General features: G+C 41.7%; 1 long non-coding RNA gene across 1 annotated transcript in view; it reads right to left on the bottom strand.

Annotated features, from left to right (window-relative positions):
• Positions 1-3,269: 3,269 nt before the first annotated feature.
• Positions 3,270-24,857, bottom strand: part of LOC145518669 (uncharacterized) — a 207,369-nt gene continuing 185,781 nt past the window's right edge. The window contains exons 6-11 of the long non-coding RNA XR_014063107.1: positions 14,487-14,625; positions 13,799-14,047; positions 12,607-12,735; positions 11,358-11,558; positions 8,275-9,591; positions 3,270-4,388 (exon numbers count right to left, since the gene is read on the bottom strand). This is a non-coding gene — a long non-coding RNA (uncharacterized LOC145518669). The remainder of the gene's footprint in view (positions 4,389-8,274; positions 9,592-11,357; positions 11,559-12,606; positions 12,736-13,798; positions 14,048-14,486; positions 14,626-24,857) is intronic.

Below are 24,857 nucleotides of genomic sequence, written 5' to 3'. Positions count from 1 at the left end.
CAAACGTTATCTTAGCACTTATTTTACCATTTGTTATATAAGTGTGGGCTTCCCAGGTGGCTCAGATGATAAAGAATCTGCCTGCAATGTGGGAGGCCTGGGCTTGATCCCCGGGTTGGGAAAATCCCCTGGAGGAGGGCATGGCAACCCACTCCAGTAGTCTTGCCTGGAGAATTCCATGGATGGAGGAGCCTGAGGGGTTACAGTCCATGGGGTCGCAAAGAGTCAGACACAACTGAAGCAACTCAGCACACGTGAATATAAGTGTAGGGTCCACCAGGAGAGGTGGTCTAATCCCAAAGTCCCATACGGGCAGGTGAAATTCAGAATAATGGAGAACAGTTTTGAATAAGAAAATATAAACTCTTTGACATTTCATAAATGTAAAAGATGCCTAATATTTTCATGGTGGGATGCTGTTATTTCTGTTCTTGTTTAAACTGCACTGTAGGTTAATCTCCTTATAGACTTTCATCTCAACAGTGCATTTATTGGTCCTGTCTAGGTTCAGAAGTATATGAAGTCTCACATATTTCAGTAGCGTGATCAACTTAAACTGGTTTGCCTGGGACTTTACCAGTTTTGGGCTTCCCAGGTGGTGCTAGTGGTAAAGAACCTACCTGCCAGTGCAGGAGATGTAAGAGACTCAGGTTCAATCCCTAGGTCAAGAAGATCCCCTGGAGGAGGGCATGGCAACCCACTCCAGTATTCTTGCCTAGAGAATCCCATGGACAGAGGAGCCTGGCGGGCTATCATCCATGGGGTTGCAGAGTCAGACACAAATGAAGCGACTTAGCACACAGGCATTAGCAGTTTTAGCTCTGGAAGTCCTGTGTCCCAGCAGCCCCTCAGGGCTTCCTTGCCTCAGTCCCAGGCAGCCGAGGATAGTTGCTGACCTTAGTTTCAGCCTGCATCTGACCAGCCTCTCAATGATTTAATAAAGGTTATTTCATGTTCTAAGTTCCAAGGCAGGAATCTAGAATATTTGATCACATCCCTATTAACACATTTTATAAAATTTCGGAAGGATGAATCCCTTTTTCCCATCCATCAGTAGTAAGAAGGACAAAAGACCCTTGGGCCTAAATGAGAAAGATTGAAGGTTGTATAACTAACCATCATTTGGGAATAACTCAGAATCTTCAATGCTTGAGGATCAATAACTGAAAATCAGATATTAGAGATTAACAAATATATAACAGGTTTGACTGACATGTATAAAGCTTTATTTTCAACTTTCTTTTCTAACTTTATTGAAGTATAATTGATAAATAAAATTGTAATATACTCAAAATGTATAACATGATGATTTGATGTAGGTAAATACTAACTAGAATATCTCAATAAACATTTTAAACATCTTTTTATTACACTATATGGTTTTTTTAAAAGGACAGGTAGGAAAGTGAATTGTGAACTCTGTATAGAGGCAAGGATACAGTGGAGTATGTATCAGCTTAATATTACTGATTTTAATCCTAATTGTGATATCTTCTGTGTGATATTTGAGAAGTCACAATCTCTTAGAATGTAATTTGTCTCATCTATCAAGTGGCCTTTATAACTTGTGAAGAATTGATGGGGAAACTAGAAATAATATATGGAAAGTGCTTCACTCAGTACCTGGTACATACTATGTGCTCAATAAAAGTGGGCCCCTTTGTTTGCAACGTTAGGTTCTTATTAAGGCTTTGGCAATGCTCCTCTTCCAAACTGTACTCAAGGTAAGATCTGTCTTCAGTATTCTTTGGAAGGAAACTCAATACCTGTTCAAGTGCAGGTATTCAGTAAATGTAGCATTTAAGACACAGACCCAAATATTGACTTCCTTTTCAGTTGTTTTAGTTGCTAAGTCATGTCCAACTCTTTTGCAACCCCATGGATGGGCTTCCCAGGTGGTGCTAGTAGTAAAGAACTCGCCTGTCAATTCAGGAGACATAGGAGATGGGGGTTCGATCCCTGGGTTGGGACGATCCCCTGAAGAAGGAAATGGCAACCCAATCCAGTATTCTTGCCTGGGGAATCCCATGGACAGAGGAGCCTGGCTGGCTGCAGTCCATGGGGTTGCATAGAGTTGGACACGACTGAAGTGACTTAGCACGCACACATGGACTGAAGCCCACCAGGCTCCTCTGTCCATGGGATTTCCCAGGCAAGAATACTGGAGTGGGTTGCCATTTCCTTCTACAGGAGATCATCCCAACCCAGAGGACTGAACCAGTATCTCCTGCCTTGGCAGGCAGATTCTTTACCATGGAGCCACCCGGGAAGCCCCAGGTCCTTTCCAGAACTGTTAGCTGTTTCTATGAGGTGAGTGGTTATAGCAAATTAATATGGGAAAGTGTTTCAAAAGGAAGAACAGTGCGCTCTTCAAAGGTGGTTATTATTTCACTACAGTGGTTGGTGTAGCCCAATCCACTGGATAGGAATCTCCTTTAGCCACAATGTCCTGGTAAAAGATAAAGCAGGGTTAGAATATAATAGTGTCAATCAAGGAAACCCTTATTGGATATAGGGTGCACACCTGAGCACCTGAGTGCTGATTGGAGCAGCTGGAAGTGATGTGTGGGCTAAATGGTATAAATGACTGCGAGTCCACAGAAATCTCCAGCGGTCAACAAGCAGGTAAGTCGTGTGCTTTGGGGAGGAGCTGAGAGAGGAGATCATGTGTTCACTTACTTGTGTCTTTGATCTTGGGTAGGTCCCCTGCCTCCTTACTGACTGGTGTTTGTATTAAAACAAACACTGAACTTCCCTGGTGATCCAGGGGCTGAGACTCTGCACTCCCAATGCAGGGAGCCCAGGTTTAATCCCTGGTCTGGGCAACAGAGATGGAAGATCCCGTGTGCCTAAGACCTGGTGCAGGCAAGTAAATAAATAAAATTTGATAAATAAATAAATATTTTTTAAAAATAAATAAACATTATGCCAGTTTCTCTACTCTTAAAAAACCTGTGCCACATTACAGAATCTAGTTCAACCACATACTTAACAGCAAAACAAAAAACTGTCCAAGGTTGAATAATTTCTACCCCTCCCCAAATCAAACTACTAATAAGAAAATAAAGAGCACATTAGTATCTGGAGTTCTCAAGATCATAAATTATTTTACTAATTCACTCTCTAGGCAATCTCATGATATCCCTAAACTATTTTAATTGCAATATCATCATTGTATTTTCAGAAATGTATAAGGAACTCAGAGGAGGGCATTTTTCCAAACTTCTTTGGACTACTCAGAATAGAAAAATACTCAAAACAAAACAAAAAAATATTCAAGACTTTATTTTATTACATGATTTAAGAGAGTGACGTGGTTGACTCAGTCTGGGCAAGCTTTCAGAATTCTGGTCTGAAGAGCCCCTCAAAGCCCCCTTCCCCCTCAAGACCTCCAGTCTGTGTGTTCATATTGGGCCACTTGGCAGCAAACGATGATCTAGAAAGCAATCATGGAAAGTGGCTATTAAAAGCTCACAGGCTTACTGGAGGGAGAAAAATGACTTTTGCTAAAAGCAAAATCTCTAAATACCCCCGAAGCTATTTCCCTCTTGACCTATATGTGTGGCTGTGTGTGTACATATTCCCACTTTCCCCCTGATGGGTTGGAGGGTTTGTTTTTTTTTTTTTTTTTTGGTAATAATCTTTACACACATTTAAATTTAACACTTGACAAGCACTTAAATGGCTGAGTTAAACAAGAAGTCACTTGAGCATTGTTGGCTCCCTGCCATTCCTTGGGATTTCATCAGTGGGGGAATCATGGCAGGACAGAAGCCAGCCTCCTAATTGTCTTCTTTAATTAGACCATCTCGATGACTACGCTGGCCTGGAGACCCTGTGTCTCTGTTTCCCTTCACCTGGATTGGATAGATTTTGTTGGACCACTTTCTCCAGAACCTTAGCCATTTGGGACCTCGGAATTGATAAGGGGATTAGCTGCAGTCTTCACACCATTTAGCTTTTATTTGAACATTTTTCAAGGGCACTTATCAGGTAGTCGCTTATTTTGCCTTTTGCTCTGCTCCATGAAGTGTGAAAATTGATCTTCTTTTCCCCTCGGCGGTTCAAAAGAAGGTTATAAGTTCTCGTGAATCTTTAAAAAGCTCACCTTTCAGCAGGGGTGCATTAAAAAAAATTATTTATTTGGCTGTGTCAGGTCTTAGGATCCTTCATCATGGCGTTGTGGTTCACGGGCTGCATGGACTTAGTTGCTTCAAGGCATGTGTGATCTTTGTTCCCCAACCAGTGATAGAACCTATGTTCCCTGCATTGCAAGGCAGATTTCTTAACCATTGGACCACCAAGGAAGTCCCTAGTGGGGGTGAGTTTTTTATGTTTTCTGAGCTTTTAGGCAATGGGTCTGACTAATGATTTCGCCTCTCTGCCACCTGGAAGACAAGAAACAAAAGAGTTCAACAGTCAATTTCTTCTAAACCTGAAATGACCATGAAAAATAGCATCTTTGTGACACATTAGAATCACGTGTAGAGTTGTTCTGATGGCCCGAACCTTCTGGAAGTCATCTGGTTATAACGGGTCCCAAGTGTTCAGGGACCACAATGCTTTCCTTCCTCTCATGTCAAGGGTTGCATTACGGGGGGAGATGTGAGCCTCTGACTCCTCTGAGCACCAATAAGAGGCATAAGTGAACAGTTGGAAAACTTGCAACATGACTTAGCCAAATGTGATGAGTTCTTTTTATCACCATTTCCAAATAGCAGCTCAACAGTCAACCAAGTGGAACCTAATTGCATGTAAATATTGGATAAGGGGCAATGGGAGAATGAAGGCTAATCGCTGGACAGGTGGCTAATGGGATTAGGAGTTCTGAGATCCTGATAAACTCTACTGGCTTCTCCGTGATGGGAGCACAGATTTGAACTGCAGGCCAGCAAAGGCTGGGAAACTGTCTGAGGGAGATTTTCTGCCCAACATTTCCATAGCAACTGGGTTTTGACCTCTAGCTTGAGTGCATACTCTCTGAGTACACTAGGACAGAGTCTTAGATCCTGAATCATATGATCAGAAGATGTTACGATCAGAAGATGCCTTGTTCCACCATTGAGCCTACTTCCTGCATCTTCGTCATAAGTCTCACCCATACAACAGAGCAAAGTGAAGACAGGGTTAGGGCTGTGATATAGCATCATATGGGCTTCCCAGGTGGCACTAGTGGTAAGGAATCCACTTGCCCATGTGAGAGACATAAGAGATGCAGGTTCAATCCCTGGGTCAGGAAGATCCCCTAGAGGAGGGCATGGCAACCTACTGCAGTATTCTTGCCTGGGGAATCCCCATGGACAGAGGAGCCTGGTGGACTACAGCCTATAGGGTCACAAAGAGTTGGACACGACAGAAGTGACTGAGCATGCGCACATAGCATCACAATGGTTTTGTTTTGTTGTCTCCAAAGCAGGAGACAAGGTTCCATCCCCAGGCTTGATCCCTAGGTCGGGAAGATCCCCTGGAGAAGGGAATGGCAACCCATCCCAATATTCTTGCCTAGAGAATCCCATGGACAGAGGAGTCTGGCGGGCTACAATCCATGGGGTCGCAAAGAATCAGACACAATTGAAGCGAAGAACATTTTCACCTTCACTTTCCCTTCTGCCCTGTAACCCTAGTTCTGACCACCAGTTACTTCTGTGATTTTGCACAAGCCAGGAGTGAGGGTGCATGGAAGGTTGTGAGTGTGTGGGACCCTCATCTCCTGCAGGCAGTGACCCCAGCATCAGCCATATTCTCCAGAGTCGCCAACTTCAGTGATTGTTTTACTAGCCAACCTCATTAGTTATTTACACCAGGAGCTGACGTCCTCTACATCATAAATTACGTTCCTTGTAAATCTGGATGGCTTATGCTGCAGTGGTGGGGCAAAAGTGATTTCCCCAGAGGGCGGGCAGTAGACGGAATGTAACTCCTCCTCCACCAAGGAAGATGGATGAGGCTTTTAACTGTGTCCAAAGATGGGGAAGTGGGGCCGTGGTCCTGGCAGCCAATCGTTATTCCAGTGTTCCTCCTGCCAGAAGACAGAGTCAGCCTAGGGGTCCATGCCCAGAGATCCAAACAGCTGGAGAAGAGCTTGTGTTCTCGAGACTTCAAGAAAGCCAGGTATTATGCTGAAAACTTCACACACATTATTATATTAGAATCGTCACTATATCCCAAGAGATGAGGATTATTCTAACCACCATTTTGCAGTTGAGAAAAGGACTCAAAAAAGTCAATCTTCTTGCTTAAGATCTCTCTGAAACAGAAGAGCTGACATTGGAATGTATTGTTGCTGTTTAGTCACTGAGTTGTGTCTGACTCTTCTTGTGACCCCATGGATTGCAGCCCACCAGGCTCCTCTGTCCCTGGGATTTCCTAGGCAAGAATCCTGGAGTGGGTTGCCATTTCCTTCTCCAAGGGATCTTCCCAACCCAGGGATGAATGCACATCTCTTGCATCTCCTGCATTGGCAGGTGGAGTCTTTACCACTGAGGCACCTGGGAAGCCCTGGCACTGGGTTATTTGACCCCAAACTGTGTGCGTGAGGATCACACTCTGCCCCAAGAAATTGTTGACTCAGGGTTCCGATTTCACAACTAAAGACACTCAAATCCAGAAAAACAGTGTGAGCATGGAGACCTGCCTTCAAGTCCTGGGTAGCCCCACACTGGCTGTTAGTTAGGACAAGTCATCTGCTCCCTGTGGTCTTTGCTTTCTCATCTGTAAAACCGAAGTGTTGGGTCACTTGATTTCTAGGATATCTTCCAGTTCTAACTTTCTGGAGTTAATGTGTAACCTGGACAAGGACAGAGGACGGATCACCAGACTCTGAGTTCCATCTTGATGTCACAGCATGCGGTTGAACCACTTTTACAGAACGACTTATGAAATGTGGATCTCAGATTGTACTATAAAAGGACTTTTAAAGAGCATTTAATTAACTTTACATTATTTTTTCTTAGTATATGACACCTACTGAATAAAGGGATCAGTTCAGTTCAGTTCAGTCACTCAGTCATGTCCGACTCTTTGCGACCCCATGAATTGCAGCACGCCAGGCCTCCCTGTCCATCACCAACTCCCTGAGTCTACCCAAATAAAGGGATACTCAAAAATAAATTTTTTTTAAAAACGAATCACCTATAATTCTAGGAGGAGACGGGGATGACAGAGGATGAGATGGTTGGATGGCATCACCGACTCAATGGACATGAGTTTGAGTAAGCTCCAGGAGTTGGTGACGGACAGGGAAGCCTGGTGTGCTGCAGTCCATGGGGTCGCAAAGAGTCAGACACGACTGAGAGACTGAACTGAAATGAACTAATAATTCCATCACTTTTTGAATATATCACACTTAATTGGTGAATATATTTCCAGTCCATACCTTTTTTTTAGTATTCATATATGCAGACTTCTTAAAAACAAAAAAAGACAATTACATATAATAAGGTAATATTATTACCTTTTTGTTTACCTTTGCTTTTTGTTCCTAATATATACAGTACCATTTTTTTCTGTTAATACTCTAAAATATAAACCATAGTGACAATAACTACATAGATTTTCACTGAGTGCATGAATGTAAAATAATTGATGTAGCTTCTGGTTTGTTGTTTCCATTTTTAATATTGTTTTGATTTTTTGCTATTATGAGGAACTTGACAGCTATGCTTAAAAAGCTAATTAAATGTTTATACATACCTAATGTCTTCATCGGGATAAAAGAACAGGAAAGAAATGCTACATTAAAGACTATGTGGTTTTTAAAATATATATATATATTTTTAGATACATATTATTAAAACCTCTATAGAAAGGTTTGTTACCATCTTCACAGGTAGCAAAGGAGAGTGCCTATTTTCTCAAACCCTCATCAACATGAGGTATGATAATTTTTTATTGGATATAATTGCTTTACAATGTTGTGTTAGTTTCTGCTGCACAAGAAGTGAATCAGCTACATGTATCCATATATCCCCTCTCCCCACTGGGTCGCAGCCCACCCATCTTGGTCACCACAGAGCACAGAGCTGTGCTCCCTGGGCTATACAGGAGCTTCCCACCAGCTATCTTTTTTACACATGGTGACACTAGGTATTACTTTAACAGGACCTGCCAAACCACTATTGACTGGTCAGTGTGCTTCAAGGCAGGAACACCTGACGGTCAGAGCGCAGCCAGACACCTGGGTGGAATCGAGGCTCTGCCACTTGCTACTTTGTGACCTTTGGCAACTAACTTAACCTCTCTGTGCCTATAAAATGGAACCATAAAAGGACTTACCTGGTGGGGTTGTATGTTTCATGGACTCGCAAAGAGTGGGACACAACTCAGCAATTAAACAACAGCAAAATTTAAAGAGAAGAGAAAAAAGTATCAAGAAAAGGGGTTAACACTATATGCACTAGATTTAGCCATCTGTGCCATAGAATCGCTTCTTATTCAATGAAGAAGAAAGACCAAAAAAAAACCCCAAAACTAATTATGGAAATAATACCAAAATAGCTTTTACCCAGTAAGACTCCATTTATAAGAACACCTTAACTCTTTTATTAATGGGGTTCATAACATAATTAATGGGATCCATAATTCTTTTTTTTAAATTAATTTTTATTGGAGTATAACTGTTTTGCCATGTTGCATTAGTTTCTGTCGTACAGCAAAATGAATCAGTCATACAGACACATACAACCCCTCCTTTTTTGAATTTCCTTCCCATTTAGGTCACCACAGAGCATTAAGTAGAGTTCCCTGTGTATCTGTAGAGCGCTATATCATTAATTATCTATTTCATACATAGTATCAATAGTGTCTAGGTGTCAATCCCAATCTCCAAACTCCTCCCCCTTCTCCTTTCCCCTTGGTATCTGTATATTTGTTCTCTACGTCTAGTCTCTATTATCTGGCTTTTCAGATACAGCAAAAACTGCAGGAAAATTCTGAATTTTAAAGGAAAGGATAAAAAATCATCAGAGTGCAAGTTATAGCTACAGAAGGGATGACTCTGCTGTGTTTATCCTGAGTCTCTCGCATTTAGCTAATTTCTGTATGGAAATAAAAGCAACCAGCCTCAGTGCACGAAACCATCAGCTACCGCTTCCAAGCCGCAGCATTTCAAAAAGGTCACAGAGGCCTGGCCCAGTGGCGACAGGAATTTTGCAAGTGCTGTGTGTCACATTTGCATATGATTATTAGTCTCTCTATAAATACAATTTGTTCTGCAGATTAACATTTTCTGTCCTCATTAGATAGCAAACATTTCCATATTAAACCTGTGAAACTGCCAGAGTCTGCTCTGCCTGCATTGCCGAACATTAATACCTCTGTTTATACTGATGCCAATTAGCAGTGCTAAGTCTTTGTAGAATAAAAGGGATCACTAATGCTATTAATATAAATAGTAATAATCATGCGGAGAAGCTTCCGCAAACCTTGTTAACTTCAAAGATCATTAGTAATAAAGTACCTCTGGGTTGTAATCAGCCGTGTTCTTGGGCAGGTAAAGTATCAGCATGTCTAGAACCTTCTGCTTTGTATACTGGAGTCACTCCTGGCTTACTATGCGAGTCTTAAAAGGATCTGCTTGTTGCAAAGAAGAATCTGCAATTAAAACATTGTTTCCTAAGGAAACTTGTCTTCAAAAACTGGTTATCAAGTAATCATAGAAAATTCTATTCTTATTACTGAATTCTATTTTCAAAAATAATTTTTCTTTCCATTTCTACTACTGGTAGATTGTGGACGTTGTAGAAGTTATCTAAACTCTTGGGGTCTTGCTTTCCTTGGCCATACAATGGAGGGGACCTAAATAAATGATCTCTGATTCACTTCCTACATGAAAAGTTTTATAGTTCTGTGAAGTTTTTAAGTTCAATAATTATAGGCATATTAAAACTTAAATATTAGAAAAATATTGTTTTCTTTCACACGTAATCCAATGAGGACATTGGATGTGCTTCAGTCAGGGAAATGTCAATTTACTGAACTTGTCTAGCTCAGGGAAACAAAGTTTACATTGTGACCAACATCGCATGAAACCTTGTTATGAAAGATTCCTGAGACTCACTTCTTAGGCAGTGAGGTGAAGCATTTTATGGTCCCATGATTTTTTTATAAAACAAGATGCCCCAGAATACTCATGAGAAGATTCAGATTTCATTAGGCCAGAGTGAGAGGTTCTCAGTCCAGGGGATCGCTGAGGGAGTAGAAGATGGTGACGGAAACGTGAGATGTGGAACCATTTTCATTACCTCCCTCCTTTTGTTGCCTTGGTAACAAACGGAGGCTGCTTTAGAGAAATGGCACGTTGCAAACTGCTAGTTCTGGGGCTGAAAGGGCTGTATTGATGGGAAAACTCACGTCACTAACCTCGAGCCCAGGGACAGGGGATGGCTATCCTATACTCTCCATTGATGAGAACAGTTCCTGCAGAAATCAACTAACTTCACTTCCCCACGTGTCTTTTTCTCGACGTACTGAATATACTAAGTTGGCCAAAAAGTTCGTTTGGGTTTTTCCATAAGACGCACTGTATGTAAATACTTAGATTCAGCAATTTAAAAAATATACTTTGGTTAGGGCACCAAATGTGTTTAACTGAAATATAAACACTTTACTATTGCAGTTTGAGCTGTGAGTCAAGGAAATGGTACTAAAATGAAGACTTTTTATCTCATTTCAGAAGTCAGGCTTAAAAGGTAGGCAAAAATGGCTTTGTTTCACAGCTCTGCCGTGACACACTGTGTAATTTGTGATAACTTCTGTCTTAATTTTCTCATCTGTAAAATGGGAATAAGAATTGTACCTACAGGACAGGTTGATTGCGAGGATTAATGAGTTACCCCAGGGTTACTGCAGTGCCAGCCTCGTAAAACAGGCTCAATCGAGTGAATAGAAGCGACTGTGAATCATTAGGACTTATAATCAAGTTTCCTAGTGCTGGGGGAATAATAGTAACAAACCAGCATCTCTCATAGCAGAATTATGAGGACCCCAGTCCCCCTCAAACCCTACCCAGATGTGCCTGCCACTTGCAGACTCCTTTCCTCCTAGAGGTCACCCCAGCCACCATTTCCCATTCCTACAGCAGCTGTTCCTGAACCAGCGCCTGCTGCTGTGATGCTGTTTCTTCTACCACTTATCCATTCTCACTCCTGCCTTGCTGCAAAGTTGATGTCGTCGTTTCTACTCTAACATGATATGATATGACGTTCTCTTCCACTTCTCCACTTACATGGCATGTAACATCACCCAGTTTCAAAACTGCGCCCCTTGCTTTCCAGGGTCAACTACACATTGGCACTTGCCATGGGTACTTGCCATCGACCTCTGCAAGGGTTAAATTATGTGCTGCTGTAGCTACCGACCTTCAACACCCCGTGATGGGAGTTCAGGGTGGAGATCAGGAATGAGGCACTCTGTGCTCTGGAATAACTAGCAGAACATTCTTCAGATAGTCAGATATTTTCAGGAGCTGATTTTATGAGCCCAATTCTTACATCTCTTCATATCTAGAAAAGCACTGAATTCCTTCATGGTGATGTCTGCTCTTGACAAGAAGAAAACTTCTGCAAAAAATATATGCACCTAATTACATGTACTCCCCCTTCACCAAAATCACACATATACTGACCTTTCCCCCTGCCTCTTTGGAGCAGTTTCTGAGAGCTATCTGAGATGCCGTCTCCTGGGCTATTGTCCTCATTTTGCTCCAAATAAAACATAAATCACAGCTCTCATGTTGTGCATTTTCTTTAAGTCAGCACAAGGTTGACCAAAGATTTTTGTCCTTTGATGCCTAATAGTCCCTCTACCCCAGTTTGGCACTAGTTCTATTACCTGAAAAGCAGATTTTGTATTCTGTTACCTTAATCTGAAAAAATTGAATCACCCCCTGGTGGGCGTTGAGCCAAAAGATACAACCAAGCCAAAGAGCAGAAGAAGGAAGGATTTATTACATGCAGCCAGTAAAGAGAACACCGGAGATCTTTCTGAAAGCAATGTGTCCCCAACAGCAAAGTTGAGCAAGTCTAAGGCTAAGAATATATGCATATTCCTGAAGGGGCTAGAGCAAAGGAGAATTCAGCATAGGATAGAAAATTCACCATAGAATTGCGGTAAAGGTCAACAGAGTCCAAGCTTTAGTTGATTGAAGTCAAGAGGATCAGAAAAGGTCAACATTATCTTTCCATCCTCCACGTGGGTGAGGGCTTTTGTTCCCACTGAACCTAAAGACATGTATCAGATTGTCATGTATTGCCCTTGAGGAGGAACTGGGACTCTGTTTAATCACTGAACTATTGTTTCTTGATTGCTTTTTCTTTGTTCCTGTGTTCTCTCGCTTCTCTTAAGGTCTTCAATTACTGAGACTTGCTTAAGGCACTCAGTGTGGCCAGGCTTAGATCACAAAATGGCTTAGGCTAAAAATGGCTTCTCTTTTGTCAAGAAAGCCTTGCCCTGTTCTTTGTCTTCGGGGAATCCCCTCACCCTGTCTGCTTACTGTTCATGGAGGAAAGAAAGCTGATCCACAGAATCAAGGCCCCTAACATTCCTCCTCCCTCTTTCTGACTCATAGCTCTGGACAGATAACTAGTCCTTGGTTAGCTAGTTACTTACCAGTTTCCCTATGATGCTCTTCAGTCCTTTCCATAAACAGACGCCCAGTAGGGCCATTCCTGCTGTTCACTTGTGAGTCCTCAAGGTAAATACCTGCGACTCCTGAGTTGGAGGGTCTGCTGTATGTTTCTAGGTGTAGAAAGGAACAAGGGACATTTCACATAGAGAAGCGAAAGTTTGGGAGGGACGCATTACATGTCTCAAGATACCTGAAGTATTGCCCAGTGGAAAGAAAGATTTATTTGTTCCTATCAACCAAGACAATAGGTGGAGGCTAGAGAAAAAAAAAATATTAGCTAAATTCAAGCAAGAGCATTCTGACAGTCAGAGCTGCACAAGAAGGCTGCTCTTGAAAAAAAATGAGCCTCTGTTTCTAGAGAAATTCAAGCAAAGGCTGAAGGATAACAGGCAGAATGGTCAATAACGGGGATCCACGCATCAGTTGGACCAAATGGCCTTCAATAGTGGTGGCTTTAAATTTCTCTGTAAGAGGCTCTTTAGGTCAAAATCCAATTTCAAAGGTAAATTGGAGAGTGAATGTGGCTTTCATAACTGTCTTGAAGCTCCATTTTGCATTGTGCTTTACATAAAATTAAGTACCAATTATCCTTATCAAATTGTTACCGACCAGGGTTCTTGCCCCCTCATTGCTGTTGTTTGGTTGCTAAGTCATGTCTGACTCTTTGTGACCCCATGGACTGCAGCCCACCAGTCTCCTCTATCCATGGAGATTCCCAGGCAAGAATACTGAAGTGGGTTACCATTTTGAACCCATGTCTCCTGCACTGCAGGCAGATTCTTAACTGCTGAGCCACCAGGGAAGCCCCTCTGGGCCTCTTAAATCAATAGAAATTGATAAGAAGCCAAACAAGAAATTTAGGCAAGGCTTTATTGGGGCCCCTGTTGCAGCAGGGGGGGAACAAGAACAAGTAACAGGTTCCTTTGCTCCCTAGCTCTCCAAGAGGGGGTGAGCTGGTTTCTTAAATGGGGTAAAGATAGGGGTGGGCCCAGGGATCAGGTCAGAGGGGTGGTTTAGGTAGTCTCCCCACCTGTTTGGTGGTGCTGTGTGCAGCATACAAGTACAGTACCCTGCTTTTGCTCCCAGCTCCTCCTCAGGGTCTTTGGTCTTTTCATAATATCTTATTGTCCATAATCTTCCCCAAATGGGCACATGTGCAATTATTTTTAATACCTTATAGTTTATTTGTATTTTGTTTCTTGAGGAGACATTTGTCCAGGTGCAAGCACTGCAGTAATGGGTCCCAGGTCCCAGCCTGTCTCAAAAGTACGAATTGACAGCTGAAGGCAATTGTTTATTCATTCTACAAACACTTGTTGAGCACTTCTTACGGGGCAGGCTCCTTTCTAGGTTTTGGGATAGACTGGTAAGCAAGATAAAATTCCTCTTGAGCTTGCATTCTAGCTGGAAGCAAGGAAGGCTCTGTGGAGAGAAGAAAAGGCAAATACAAGGAAAAGTGGGTGCATGTTAATGCTTCTCCATCAACTTTTTCTGCCACTTCCTCTAGAGTCGTTTTTTTTCCTCCATGAGTTTCCCTGAGACACTCTTCTCTGGCACCATGATCAATAAGCAGATTAAAGGGAGAACTGTGGATCGGTGATAAATCTCTGATCCTAAGAGATGTGACAAGTGGCTTTTCTTCCACTAGCTATTTTTCTCTCTTCACTCAACATGGGAAAAGCAACAATGCTCTCCTTCATATAGTAGATGCTCAGTAAGTAAAAAAAAAGACCCAATGAAAAATTTTAGACTATATCACCAAGGGTCACCCTACAAACCGTTCTCCGCATTCCTGAAAAGAAAAAGGATACAAAAATCATTTTTCTGGATCAGATGTGGTAAAGAAGTGGGCGCTGGTTACCTTTCAATCTCTGTGCTGAGAAGGTCTGTGACTTTCCAAGCACCAAACCTTGAATTTCCCTCGGAGTCTCTCCCGGCATTGGATCTTCTGAACCCCCACTGTTTCCATCACAGAGTGGATTTTTGGAAGTGAAACAGGCCTGTTAAAAAACTCTTCTTTATGCAATGAAGGATGTAAGGGAACTGGAGGAGGTTCAAAGAAGAATAACAAGAATGATTAAGGGGCTGAGAACATGATTTATGTTGAATGATTAAAAAGATTAAACATGCAGAACTTGGCCAATGCTACATACTTAGCTATGAAAAAAAAAATCAAAATTAAGCGCCAGAGCTCTCAGCTCCCATGAAAAACACAAATTTGCATATAATTTGGCACCTAGTTCTCCATGAAGCTCGGCAGAGCCTCAGTCAGGCGGCCTCCACACGATGCCAAAATCACCAGTCTGTTTGGTCAGTTAAAAGTACAGCCTGGTCATGTCAGGAAAAACTTGCTATTTGCCCTAATCGAATAGACAACCGAATCCCAATATGCCCACCCAGAGTCACATCCACATGTGCTACATCCATCAAGCATATAAAATCACGTAGCACGTAATCATTTAACCAGGAGTCAGAGACTAAAATCCCCCCACAGGGCCAGTGAGTCACCAGATGAGAGGACTGAGCCCCGAGCTTGGAGGGCATGTGGACCATTGAAAGGGAGCAGCCAGCAGCCCCTACGGGTTCCAGCTCCCTGTGGCCAAGAGGGAATTTTGGCTAGGGGTTGCCAGATCTTCTCATCTATAAAATGAAGCCAGTGGTTCAGAAGGCTTTCACCAGCAAATAATGAAAAAAATTGCTCGAAGAGGAGGAGCTGATACGGCCAGAATCCGAGAGTTGGGTACCAGCAGTGTGGACGGCAAGAGCTATGGTGCTTACAGGATGGAGTGGGGATGGGGACGAATGTGAGGAGGTGAGCGGGGGGCATTTGGGAGCGTTTAAAAAACCAGATTGTTATATGAAAAATCTACTGACTTAAAAAAAACAACATGGGCTTTCCAGGTGGTTTCTGGTGATTAAAAATCTACCTGCCAGTGTGGGGGACCACCGGGTCCATCTCTGGTTCAGGAAGATTCCAGATTTCATGGGGCCATTAAGCCCGGGCACCACAGCTACTGAAACCTGAGTGCTCTAAAGCCTGTGCTCCTCAACCAGAGAGGAAACCCCGCTGGCCACAACTAGAGAAAGCCCGCACGCAGCAACAAAGACCCAACACAGCCAAAGATAAAATAAATAAAATTTAACAAGAGTAAACCCAGCAAGAAAAGTCATTCCGTGGACATTCCCTTGCCACCTCTTATCTGCCAAACTTCTCCGTTTCAGACTTTAAGAAACTTGAGTACCAGAGAAGGGGAAAGGCCACTCTCAAAGGCACAGGACGTAGAGCCTCAGAACTAGTGAGACAGAGAAAGACAGCTATCATATGATATCACTTATCTGTGGAATATTTAAAAAAATGGTACAAATGAACTTATTTATGAAATAGAAATAGGGTCACCCACATAGAAAACAAACTTATGGGTTACCAAGAGGAAAAGGGAGTGAGGAGGGATAAATTGGGAAATGGGAATTGACATCTACAAACTACTATTACAAAACAGATAACTAAAAAGGACCCACTGTATAGCACAGGGAACTCTACTCAATGCTCTGTAATGACCTATACAGGAAAATAATCTGAAAAAAAAGCGGGGGTATATATGTATGGGCTTCCCTGGTAACTCAGCTGGTGAATAATCCACCTGCAATGCAGGAGACCCCAGTTCAATTCCTGGGTTTGAAAGATCCCCTGGAGAAGGGATAGGCTACTCTATATAGGACTGTGTACATTTGTTGAGGTTGTGCACTGCACAATGCTAGAGATGCTAGTGTGAACTACACACTCCACACGTGCCACTAAGAAATCTCAGCCTGGCACCGTCCTCCCTGAAACATCGAGGCTCAAAACAGGCTAAAACTCCATTTGCCAAGATTCCTTGAACACGTTCCCTGCCCCACCTGCAGCTACAGTGGTTTCTAGAGAAGAGAGAATCAGAGAATCCTGGTTAAAAAAAAAAAAAGGAAAATGGCTGCAGCTTCAAACAAGTGAAGTGTTCATGCCAACAAGTGGACACAACTTTGAATAAAGAGAGCACTTGTCATTTTCAAAAAAGGAGGATTTGGACTAAACACCCTGAAGAATTATGACAGCAAAAATTATGAGATTGGGGAAACATGTAATAAAGGAAGTGGTGGAAACCCCATCCCAGGAGTTTTTAAAGTCAACAGGATAAAGAACTAGAAAATCTATCCTAGGACAGACTCTCCACTGATTCCCCTGGGCCTGAGCGATGATATAATGGGCTTTCTCCATCTCTAATTGCCATGGTTCTTAGACTTTATGTATTTCCCAGGATTTTATAATGTCAATGTTAGACCAGCATTTCACTCTCCCCCTCAAAAAGGGAAAAAACAAACTCCAAACAAATCTTAAACTGGTTGCTCCAAGGAGCATAAAGATTTTCCCAAATGGAAATCATGCATCATAAAATTCTCCAGTGTGAATTTCATTATTATTCCCTGAAGATAGTCTATCAAGAGGCGAGACTTCATCATCATTTTCTTCACTTATCCGGTTTTTTCTTTCCAGTTTATTTTCATTTCGGGGAGAAAAAGTAACGAGACTACAAATCTCATAGCACTGGCTGAAAAAGCTCTGCATTTTTTTTCTCCTTCTGTCCACTGATATTTCACCAAGAAGCTGGGGTCTCTTAGTAATGAGTTAGTAAGACCAGGATTAGGGCACAACCATACGGAAATGGGGGCTTCCCGGGTGGTGCTACCGGGAACCGGCCTGCAAATGCAGGAGACATGAGAGTCATGGGTTCGATCCCTGGGTTGGGAAGATCCCCTGGAAAAGGAAATGGCAGTTCACTGCAGTATTCTTGCCTGGAGAACCCCATGGACAGAGGAGCCTGGTGGGCTACAGTCCATGGGGTCACAAAGAGTCAGACACGACTGAAGCGACTTAGCACAAATGAAAATGGAGACCCCCCCTCAACCTGTCATCTGAATACAGGGAATATGGATTTGTCTGAGGTTCAACAGCTGAAGGAATTGTTGGATTTACTCAGTAAAGTGGATTTAAGAAGTATGTGGGAATGAGTATTGGGTGTTGTGTGGAGGCTATTGTGTTTTTCATCTTTTTTCCTACTTATCGTTGTGTTACCTGTTTTCAGGATTGGACTGAGAGATGGCAGAAATCTGAGTCTGTAACTGAAAGACCCAAGGACTTCAGAGATTCTTCTTTACGACACACAAGTCTAAGAACTACCCCAGCAGTCAGATGCCCATTCTCTACAGAGCTCTCTTTCGGTGGTAGCATCTCCATAGGTGGCATAATCCAGAATCATATCTAGAATGTGATGAGAGAAACTGACATTTTCATGAAATCTGGATATATTAACTGTAACTTGCCTTCTGGTTTGAAAAAAAAAATGAGGGTGGACCTGGTCTAATATTCATTTCATTTGTCTGTGTTGTAGAAAAAGATTCATAGTCCAGATACCCTTCAATGGTTACCAGCCATGATAAATTTTGGCTACTTATGAAAAAACTGTAATTAGGGACCAACACTTTATACACATTTTCATGTGCTTTATGTGATTTATAAATTCTTAAGTTTTTATTTCTAGGAAATAATCCTTTATTAAGTCTCTTCAGTTGTGTCCGACTCTTTGCGACCCTATGAACTGTAGCCACCTGTCCATGGAATTTCCCAGGCAACAACACTGGAGTGGGCTGCCATTTCCTTCTCCAGGGGGTCTTCCCAACCCAGGGATCCATCTGGGGTCTCCTGCATTGCAGGCAGATTCTTTACCATCCAAGCCACCAGGAAAGCAATATTCCTTTAAAGACTTTCAACTTTAGTTTGATATGAAGGGAAAACCTCATTCTTGTTGATGAGCGTCACAGAACATAGTGGTCAGCAATTCCACAACGAAAGGGGTACTGTTCACAACCCAGTGAATCTGGAACTAATGGGGAGCAGGGGTGGAGAGTGAATGAGGAGAGATTAAAGTTGATTTTTTGTTAGTTGATAGTTTACTGCAGATACCTCTCCTTTATTGCTTCTTTTAGAATCTGAGCTGGTAACAGAGTAGAGACTTTCATGCATGTCTTGATTAAAATGGGGAAAAAAAAGAAAAACAAAAATACCACCAGCATGATGCACTGGTATTTAATTGGAATTTTCCAAATAGGATGATTTTAAATTCAGTGTTGCCTAACCCTCAACCCTCTTTGCTCTTCCCCGCTTCGGCTCCCCTTTGTAAGTGTCCAGATCTTGTTTTTCCTTGGGATAATTTCTCCAGGCACCTTCGGAGTCTTTCCTTTCCAATCTCCAGTTCTGACTCCACTGCCTCTGTCAATAAACATGTTTCTTTGCTTCCAGTCTAGGGCCAAAGTCTGTATTTTAAAGTAATGGTGTCACAAAATGCCTGGTGATGTCATAAAGCCCTGGGAGATCCTGGCAAAAGCAGCAATTCTCATTTTTATGTTCCTGAGAAATTATTGGTAACCCAAGGGCCATCACATCTTCTGCATATGCACCAGTTTTTGTAGAAACAGTGAGGTCCTAGTTCACTTTGGGCATTTACATGTTTGGCAAAATTCTATAAAATGCTGCATAGAGAATATAGATTAAAAGGGCCGAAGTTATTAAAAAAGGGTAGAGTGAGCGAAAACATGCCAATAAAAACAGACAGCATGGTTTTTTAATCCTTTCCACAGGAATTCAGACAAAAGGGGAATATAATAATTCTATAGAGTCACTTGTAATTCAGCTTCAACTAAGCTCAGGAAACTGAATACTATTTCTCAAAAGGCTGATTTATGTACTTAAAGTAACTCAGTCCCAGGTGCCATAGGAAGCAATACAACTTCTAGCAATGTCTTAGCCTGCATGCTCTAACGAACTGCCTAAATCAATTTCTAACTTTTCTTTAAAACATTTCAGAGTCAGTTCTACTGGGACTTGAAGCCCTGGACTCTCTCTTTACAGGGACTGCTGCAGCAAGGAAAAACCCAGCACCTAGGTAGACTCCCTGTGATGAACAAATTGTGTCCCAGACTTTGTCTATGAATCATTTCCTTGGAAACCTAAGTACATTTTATGTAAAGAAACAGGTAGACACAGTTTGGCTGGCTCTCTGGCTCTCATAACCCTCCCATGTGCTGTGTGCTAAGTCACTTCAGTTTTGTCCAACTTTTGGGAACCCTATGGACCACAGCCCACCAGACTCCTCTGTCCATGGGATTCTCCAGGCAAGAATACTGGAGTAGGTTGCCATTTCCTCCTCCAAGGGATCTTCCTGACCCAAGGACAGTTGTTCAAGCCACGTCTCCTGCATTGGCAGGCAGATTCCTTACCACTAGCGCCACTTCAGAAAACCCAAAACCCTCCCAAGTCAATATAAATCACATATGGGTCAACCCCCCTCTACTATATAAAAACTCAACAACAGTTGCAGAATCACACAGAACAGGGACTGGGCTGGGGTGAGGGGGTTAGAATTAATCAACTTCTTTTTGTTTATCCCTTTTATTCCCCCTCCCTTTATCCCTTAATTAGAACAGGATAAGAGCTGGATGGAAATTGAGGGGATCACCTGATTGAGGTATGGCAACATCCTCAAGGATTTTATTTTAACTTTTTTTTTTAGATTTTTTTCTTGATGTGGACCATTTTTTAAGTTTTTATTGAATTTGTTACAATCTTGTTTCTGCTTTATGTTTTGGTTTGGGGCCTCAAGGCACGTGGGATTTTAGCTCCCCTACCAGGGACTGAACCACCGCCCCCTGCACTGGAAGGTGAATTCTTAACCACTGGGTCGCCAGGAGAGTCCATTCAGGGGTTTGAGACTAATGACATGGGTTATTTATTATTACTAGTTCTGCTTCACTATGCATAGTTTATCTTTGCTGACGAAGGAAATAGCAAGAAAATGGCATGGCAGAGAAAGGAAAAGAAAATGTCCAGCAACTTCTATGGGAAGGAGGCCCCTTTAGGGTAGCTATTATTGTTGCTAAGTCACAGTATCTTGGACCCAAGCATTTTCAAGTCAAATTTACTTGGATCCATCAGGCTTCATTTTGCTTTTTGGTTCCAAAGACCTCGCTCACCCAGCCCTTTATTAGGCATGCTAATAAAAAGTAAAATAAAAACATTTCTGGCAACCTCCTATTCTTTTCTCGCAAAGTGCCCTGAAGTGCTGGTACAGAGTAGAACTAATACATCCCAAATGGAGGGGGTCAAAGGGAGAAGGAAGAGAAACAAAGGGCCTGGTTACTTCACAGTGGATAAGAAGACCTTGATAACCAAGTTGACTGTATTTGGAATTTTCCTGTTTCCTCCTGGAAGGAGGCAGGGAGCTGAATGAAGCGCTTATCTAAGAAGTGTCAGAGCCATTTAACAATGTTATTACAAGGATGTTGGTAAAGCGAAGTGAAGATTTTGGCAGTTACAGATGGGATTATGTTTGCTGAACCTATTTTCTTGCTACATGTTAATCTGTACTTTTCTAGTATCAAGCTCTTAAGGAGTTCAGATAAAGGCCTATCAGAAACTCTCCATTCGCACTCTCCTTAGTATACACTGAAAGGAATTCCACAGCCCAGCTGGGACGTGGATGGAATGAAATGATTTCAGTTCAGTGTTTGGGAGAAGTCACTCTGAAGCAGGAATCATAGCAGGAGAAGTCTAGCTAAGCAAGAAGTCTCTCAGTATTCCACGTGTGCCTGCAGGATGGCGCGATGGATGGTTTCTAATAGGTTACACCCAATTTCACGTGAGAAATCATTTAAAAGAGTCTCAGCTGGGTTTCCCAGACCCCTAATGAGAGAGAATGATGAAGTCAGAAATACATGCACATGAAAAAGTTGAATTCAGAGGGAGCGGTCTCTAAGAGGGTCTAGATAAAGCAGTCTGAAGCTTCAGAAGAAAAAATTACCATTTCCAGGAGGCCTTAAATCTTGGCCCACTGACAAAATGTTAAAATCTCCTCTTTCTTCGTTTAAGCCAGAGCAATTTTTTAGCATATAAATAATTTAAAATGCACAGATAAAAAGAAAACCCTTACCCAAGAGTTACTAAAATGATAATAGAAGAGAAGCAAAGCGGTGTAGCAGGTCACGGCACCTGGAAAGCACGTCACAGTGTACTCAGCACCAGGAAGGTCACAGAAGAACCTGAGTTTTTAAAGTATGTAGGTGAAGGGCAGAGTGAAGAGCACGTGGTCAAGAACAAATGTAAAGGAAGGACATAAAACTGGGTAGAAACAGGGTCGAGAGGGTGGTCCAGAGGGAGAGAAAAGTTATTGGAAAATGTGAGAGCTGGGTGTGCTGTGTGCTAAGTCACTGCAGTCATGTCCGACTCTTTGCAACCCTATGAATTGTAGCCCACCAGGCTCCTCTGTCTGTGGGATTCTCCAGGCAAGAATACTGGAGTGGGTCGCCATTTCCTACTCCAGGGGATCTTCCCCATCCAGGGATCAGACCCACGTCTCTTAACGTCTCCTGCATTGGCAGGCAAGTTCTTTACCACCAGTGCCATCTGAGAAGCCCTTCCCGACTTGTGTCAGCTGGGAATCAGTGATAAAGGGATGATACTGAGAGCAGGGGAGATAAGGTACATTGTATGGAGAATGGATGGCACAGGGGAGACTGGGCTGTCCTCCTCCCATGGAGTCCATGCTTCTCTAAAAAAGACAATTGCCTTCAAACTAGAAAGATGAAAACAAACCTGGTGAAGAAGAAACTGAAGCCCCAAAGAAGTGAGCTACTTCAAAAGGCTTCTCACTTTTATTATTTTTTTATTTTTTTAATTTATTTATTTTAACTGGAGTCTAATTACTTTACAATATTGTAGTGGTTTTTGCCAGACATTGACATGAATCAGCCATTGGTTTACATGTGTTCCCCAACCCGAATCCCCCTCCCATCTCCCTCCCCATCCCATCCCTCAGGGTCATCCCAGTGCACCAGCCTTGAGCATCCTGTCTCATGCATCATACCTGGACTGGTGATCTGTTTCACATATGATAATATACATGTTTCAATGCTATTGTCTCAGATCATCCCACCCTCGCCTTCTCCCACAGACTCCAAAAGATTGTTCTATACATCTGTGTCTCTTTTGCTGTCTTGCATATAGGGTTATCGTTACCATCTTTCTAAATTCCATATATATGTAGGCTTCTCACTTTTAAACTGCACTGTGCAACTAGAGATAATCATACTAAGTGAAATAAGGCAGAAAAGGAAAGACAAATACCATATGACAACACTTATATGTAGAATCTAAAATATGACTCAAATGAGCATATCAATGAAACAGAAGCAGAATCATGGAAATAGAGAGCAGACTGGTGGTTGCCAAGGGACAAGGGGTTGGAGGAGGGATGGTGTGGTAGGTTGTCATTAGTTGATGTAAGATTTTATATAGGAAATGGATAAATAACAAGGTTCTACTGTATAGCACACAGAACTGTATTCGATATCCAGTGATGAACCATAATGGAAAACAATACTTAAAAAAGAAGGTATATATGCATATAACAGAATCACTTTGCTGTACAGCAATAATTAACACATCGTTGTATTGAAAAATCAACTATACTTCAATAAAAAGCTATATCTAAAAGCTTTAGGTCCAGATATATTATATCCCAAGACATTGATAAAACTGATGGGACTTCTTTAAAAACTATTTTTATTTTGAAATAATTATAGATTCACAGGAATGCACAAAGAAATGTAGAGAGGTCCTGTGCAGAGTTTAGCCAGCCTTCCCTAATGTTTGCAGATGAGAATTTATGATCAGTGACCACATTTCTGAGAATTCATGGAGAATGAGAATGGTATCAGAAGACTGATATGTGGACAAATACTTTTAGAATTGTCAGTGGGAAGGTAATTTCTGACATCTATTATCTGAGGAGCTTGTAATGGATCTCCTGTGAAATTCTAGGAATGATTGATTAATGTTTTCAGTATATGTGAATTGGTGATTATAGGAATAACACTAAGAACAAGATGGGCAATTTCTTTTTTGGGAGAGAATTTCTTAACTGACAAACCAAGAAAGTTTTGCCTTCCCCCCAGCAAATGTATTTGTTTTCCCCCCAGCTACTTGAAAAGTTTTGTCATTGTATGTCTGTTGACAAATTGGTTTTAAATGTAGTATAGAGAGAAGATCATTGATAGAACTGAGAGGTCAATGAATCAGCATCAGAATGGAAGGTGTTCCTAGTAGCATGTCACAGGGCTTCAGCACAAACCTGAAGGACAATAAAAACTCAAAGATGACTTTGGCAGTTTCCTGGGTGGGGATTGGGGGAATAAGATGAAGGTGGTCAAAAGGTACAAACTTCTAGTTATAAGATAAAAATGTACTAGAGAAGTAATATACAATATGATGACTATAATTAACACTGCTATATGGTATAGTTGAAAGTTGCTAAGAGAGAAGATTATAAAAGTTCTCAGCACAAGGAAAAGACATTTTTTAGTATTCACATGAGATGGTGGTTGTTAACTAAACCTATTGTGGTTATCATTAGCAGTATATGTAAGTCAAATTGTTATGTGTACACCTTAAACTTGTACAGTGCTGTCTGTCAATTATATCTCAATAAAACTGAGGGATAAAGAAAAATACTTTAGCTGTTGGACAACTAGGTGGAAATCACCAAGATGAATTTGATAAATTTTAAAAGAATCATGCTACAAAAATACAGGATGTGAGAAATGTGTTTCAAAAGCAACACTTATGAAAAAGACTTTGGAGCTCTAGTTGGTGTCTTAATAGGAAGGACAAGTGGGGAAAACAGAGTAATTTTAAGACATTATAGGTCTCACATAAGAGATGGTAGAGTCATACTACAATTTACACCATCAAAACCTACCTAGAATGCTGTGATCAGGTGTAGGTCCCGATTTTAAGAGGGACGTTGACAAATAACTACTGAGTCAGAGAAAGATGAGGGATCTGAGGGATGCTCATTTTAAGAAGAGAGATGGAAGCAGCTGGGTTTGTCATAGATGTCTTTACATATGGGAAGGGGCATCACGTAGAAGAAGGATTAAATTAATTCCCTGTGACCTAAGGTATAGAAACAATGTCAAGATATGGACGATGCAGTAAATAACTAAATTAATACTAGAAAAATCCTTTACTAATCAAAGATGGGAGTCAAATACCATATTTTAGAAGGTCAAGCCATTTGACTGTCTGAAGCATAAAGGAGAGAGAGTGAAGGAAGATAAGTTTGACTGTCCTTTGAATGCAATAAGT

Source organism: Giraffa tippelskirchi, chromosome 8 (assembly GCF_054371585.1).
Source record: "Giraffa tippelskirchi isolate mGirTip1 chromosome 8, T2T-mGirTip1v1.2.pri, whole genome shotgun sequence".
Lineage (NCBI taxonomy): Eukaryota > Metazoa > Chordata > Mammalia > Artiodactyla > Giraffidae > Giraffa > Giraffa tippelskirchi.
The sequence above is the reverse complement of the archived record's forward strand: the minus strand, read 5'-3'. Positions and strand labels throughout refer to the sequence as shown.